This window comes from Herpailurus yagouaroundi, unplaced genomic scaffold, assembly GCF_014898765.1.
Source record: "Herpailurus yagouaroundi ecotype Mexico unplaced genomic scaffold, PumYag 162, whole genome shotgun sequence".
Classification (NCBI taxonomy): domain Eukaryota; kingdom Metazoa; phylum Chordata; class Mammalia; order Carnivora; family Felidae; genus Herpailurus; species Herpailurus yagouaroundi.
Window position 1 is genome coordinate 17,587,787 of NW_024412403.1, and position 5,228 is coordinate 17,593,014.

General features: G+C 39.2%; 1 pseudogene; it reads left to right on the forward strand.

Moving 5' to 3' along the window:
- Positions 1 to 406: 406 nt before the first annotated feature.
- Positions 407 to 605, forward strand: LOC121036585 (uncharacterized; annotated as a pseudogene).
- The last annotated feature ends 4,623 nt before the right edge of the window (positions 606 to 5,228 follow it).

Here is a 5,228-nt window from a genome sequence, read left to right on the forward strand (position 1 = left end):
GTTGCAAGTGAAAATGATTATTAACTAATATTGCCTCTTGTTCTGAAAGCTGTCAGAGCTTTGCTATGCGGCACTGAAACAGCTGGGAATGTTCTGTCCAGAAACCACTGGGAGAAACCTTCTAGCTGGGTTGAAGTACAAACACTAGATGCTTGCTAAGGATGTAAGAGCCATATGTTTGTTTCTGGGTCACACGCAAAAAAAATGAACACCATTTTTTTTTAGTCTAAGGTATTTTTCTTTGATTAATTAAACACTTATTAAGTGCTTGCAAACGGATAGGCACTATGACTTCTTAGCAATTGACAAGTAACACCAATCTTGCTGTTATGGAAATTGCAATCTAGAAGACACTGATTGATCATTTAACATTCTCTACAAAAAATGTCAAAAAAAAATAAAATAAAAGACTACCTTCAGGGATCAGGTCTATAGCTTGTTACTAAAGAAGTTTCTCGGTACATGTGCAGGACTGGAAACCACAAAGAGGAAGTGCAGGGTCCTTTCTAGAATGTAAAGCTCGTTCTGGGTATTGCTTCTGCAGCTGCCCTTTGCTGTTGACTTTCTCCCCTCGAACAAGAGGGAAGGGAAACCATTTGAGCGGGGAATAAAAGTCAAAAACAAACAAACAAACAAACAAACAAACACAAAAAACAATGAAAAGACTTAAAAAAAAAAAAAAAGCCCTGTTGGTTAGGATAAGCTAACTGCTGTAAAAATAGATCTAAAGATGTAGGGGCTCGGGGCGCCTGGGTGGCGCAGTCGGTTAAGCGTCCGACTTCAGCCAGGTCACGATCTCGCGGTCCGTGAGTTCGAGCCCCGCGTCGGGCTCTGGGCTGATGGCTCAGAGCCTGGAGCCTGCTTCCCATTCTGTGTCTCCCTCTCTCTCTGCCCCTTCCCCCCTTCATGCTCTGTCTCTCTCTGTCCCCAAAATAAATAAACGTTGAAAAAAAAAATTACAAAAAATAAATAAATAAAGATGTAGGGGCTCAACTTAATGAAAGTTCGTATCTCATTTGTATTTCATTCTTGGGCAAGCCATTTGGGATAAGGGACCTGTTTTCATCCATGCTGCCATTTTGGCCCTAGACACCTTTCATTCTGCTGTTCTAGCATCCTATAGGGCCTGTCGTCAACAGCCATCAAGCAGAAGGTGTCAGACCGTGAGGAAGGCACACCCACTTCTGAAAAGCCTTGGTCTCAAAGTGGCACAGGCCACCTTTCCTTTCATTCAATTGACTGATGACTGGTACCAATACAATGACCAATATAATCACCACGCATAGTAATGAGGGGGTGGTGTGGAAGTAGCAAATGTAATCATTGATTTGGCAACTCCCTTCCAGCTACAACTTCATAGTGTGAATAAAAAGACAAGATTTTGGCGAACGGTTAGACTTCTCTACAGTGACAGCAAAACAGAAAACGTCACTTACTAAGCAAACTTGTCACCTCTGGACCTTTCACTAGTCATAAAGCATTAATAAAAATGTTATTATAAAAAGTTTAAATATATTTGATATACAAAAATATTGTGAAGTGTTTCAGAGAGCAATTTCCTTTTCTGGGCAGGTTTAAGCTTATCATAAAGAATATTTCCTTTGGTGAATATCTGGGTTGACAATTTGGATAATACAGCACAAGAACAGACACTCAGATCAATGGAACAGAATAGAAGACTCAGAAATGGACACACAAAGGTATGGCCAACTAATCTTTGAAAAAGCAGGAAAGAATGTACAATGGAATAAAGACAGTTTCTTCAGCAAGTGGTGCTGGGAACACTGGACAGCGATATGCAGAAGAATGAACCTGGACCACTTCCTTACACCATACACAAAAAGAAACTCAAAGTGGATGAAAGACCTCAATGTAAGACAGGAAGTCATCAAAATCCTTGAGGCGAAAGCAGGCAAAAACCTCTTTGATCTTGCTCTCATCAACTTCTTACTCAACACATCTCCAGAGGCAAGAAAAACAAAAGTAAAAATGAACAACTAGGACCTCATCAAAATGAAAAGCTTCTGCACAGCAAAGGGAACAATCAGCAAAACTAAAAGGCAACCGACAGAATGGGAGAAGATATTTGCAAATGACATATCAGATACAGGGTTAGTGTCCAAAATCTGTAAAGAACTGATCAAACTCAACACCCAAAAGACAAATAATCCAGTGAAGAAATGGGCAAAAGACATGACTAGACACTTCTCCAAAGAAGACATCCAGATGGCTAGCCGACACATGAAAAAATGCTCACCATCACTCACCATCAGGGAAACACAAATCAAAACCATAATGAGATAGCACCTTACACCTGTCAGAATGGCCAACATTAGGCAATTCTGCCTAATTAGGCAATGGCCAACAACTCAGGCAACAACAGATGTTGGTGAGGATCTGGAGAAAGAGGATCTCTTTTGCATTGATGGTGGGAATGAAAACTGGTACAGCCACTCTGGAAAACTGTATAGAGTTTACTAAAAAAATTAAAAATAGAGCTACCCTATGACCCAGCAATGGCTCTGCTAGGTTTTATCCAAAGGATATAGGCATGCTGTTTCAAAGGGGCACAGGCACCCCAATGTCTACAGCAGACTATCGACAATTGCCAAAGTATAGAAAGAGCCCAAATGTCTATCAACAGATGAATGGATAAAGAGGATGTGGTATATATATACAATGGAGTATTACTCAGCAATCAAAAAGAATGAAATCTTGCCATTTGCAACTACGTGGATGGAACTAGAAGGTATTCTGCTAAGTGAAATTAGTCAGAGAAAGACAATTATCATAGGACTTCACTCATATGAGGACATTAAGAGACAAAATAGATGAACATAAGGGAAGAGAAAAAAAATAATATAAAAACAGGGTGGGGGACAAAACATGAGACTCTTAAATATGGAGAACAAACAGAGGGTTACTGGCAGGGTTGTAGGAGGGGAGATGGGGTAAATGGGTAAGGGGCATTAAGCAATATACTCCTGAAATCATCGTTGCACTATATGCTGACTAATTTGGATGTAGATTAAAAAAAAATAAAATTAAAAAAATCGGATAATAGTGGTCTTCCTCAAACAAGGATCTGACACAAGAATGACTGGTTATTCAAGAAATGAATTTTGAAACTACATTGTATTGTACTAACATGAGCAGAAATCTAACAATTATAAAAATTTGTCATATCCAACCCAATCTCTATTCTCATTTCAGAATTTCCTATTTTGGGGGTGCCTGGCTGGCTCAGTCAGTTAAGAATCCAACTTTGGCTTCGGTCATGGTCTCACGGTTCATGGGTTCGAGCCCCACTTCGGGCTCCATGCTGACAATGTAGAGCCTGCTTCGGACTCTCTCCCTCTCTCTCTGCCCCTCCCCAACTCACACTTTCTCTCTCAAAATAAATAGATAAACTTAAAGAAGAATTTCTGGGGTGGCTGCCTGGGTGGCTTAGGAAGTGAAGCATCTGACTCTTGGTTTCAGCTCAGGTCATGATCTCACAGTTTGTGGGATGGCGTCCCTCATCAAGTTCTGTTCTGACGGTGTAGAGCCTGCTTGGGATCTTCTCTTTCCTTCTGTCTCTGCTGCTCCCTTGCTCTCTCTCTCTTTCTCACACACTCTCTCTCTCCCTCAAAATAAATAAACTTTATTTAAAAAATTTCCTGTTTTGTTAAGATTATGTTTATAATCAAAAGTATTTGATCTTAGATGCCTCTAGCTTACCAATGTCATATTATATTGTAAGCAGATGATTTTATATTTGATTGTGAGATGAAGTATGGAGAACAGTTTGGGAGACCAGGTTACAGAGGGTAAATAAGACATCTAAAATAGATCACATCCTCCTTGCTCCAAGTTCCCTCCAACCTGTAGTAAATGCACCTCTTTGTCATTTCTCTTCTCTTTTAATCTTGTATATCTGTTTAAAACCCTCATCTTCATAAATATAGCTAGCCAAACTCTCATGGACGAATTACAAGTCTAAATGGAAATAAGGTATAGGCAAGTAGTAAAATAAACAAAATTTCTATTTTGGTAGACTCTGCTGTCATTCCATTTCATATGTGCTGACATATTTTCTTTATCTGAGGGAGAAATATCCCTGGACTGAACATTTAAAAAGTAAAAATCATGATGAGTTGACCATTTTCCCTGTCCTCTCCCCAGTCACTTCTTTTTAAATTTCTTTTTTAATGTTTATTTATTTTTGAAAGAGAGACAGACACAGTGTGAGCGGGGTGGGAACAGAGAGGCACATACAGAATCTGCAGCAGGCTCCAAGCTCTGAGCTCTGAGCTGTCCGTACAGAGCCTGACGCAAGGCTCAAACTTCTGAACCACGAGACCATGACCCAAGCCAAAGTCGAATGCTTAACCGACTGAGCCAGCCAGGTGCCCCATCCAGCCAGTTCTTTCTATCCAGAGGCTTGGCATAATCCTATGATCCCATAATCTTATCCTGGACAATGAGACCTGAGTAGAAGTCAGCTGTGGGTTTCTAGAACAAGTACTTTCTTGATAAAGAGATAGTACAGCTAGAAAAAGCCAAGAGTTGTCCACTTTTTTTTCTACCTTCTTGCTTTGAACTTGTATTATTTTCTCCCCATGCATCTGCCTCTGTGTCCAAATTTCTCCTTTTTATAAGGATACCAGTCATATTGTATTAGTTCTTAATCTCTAAAAACCCTATCTTTAAAAGGTCACATTTGGAGGTACTTAGAGTTAAGACTCTGATGGATTTTTTGGTGGAGGCAGGGGGAGGAACACAATTCAACCCAAGAAAGAACTCAAGTATGATGGTGAGTTAGAGTAACCATCTTGTAATAGCGAGGCAACCAGTATGAGAACGAAGTCCAATAACACAAGACATGGATGACAGAAGGTTACAGTAAGAGTCACTGACAGCCCTAGAGAACACTGGCCTACCCCTACCTAACTCAGAATAACAATTTCTCTAAAATATATTTCCACACTAAAAAATATATATATACCAAGGACTTTCTTCATTTAAACATTGACTACTTCAGAAATTCTTGAAAGATTTAGAAGCACCTAAGATTAGTATGGTCAAAGGCATAGTTTACCTTATATTTAATACATTTAAATATACTAATCTGAAAATGGATGTCTTCTTATATTTTAATCTAATGATTTACATTTTCACCTTAATTACAAAAATGCTTGATAAAAGTGATTATTTTTAGGCATTTGTAAATTTTATTTTGATTGCTG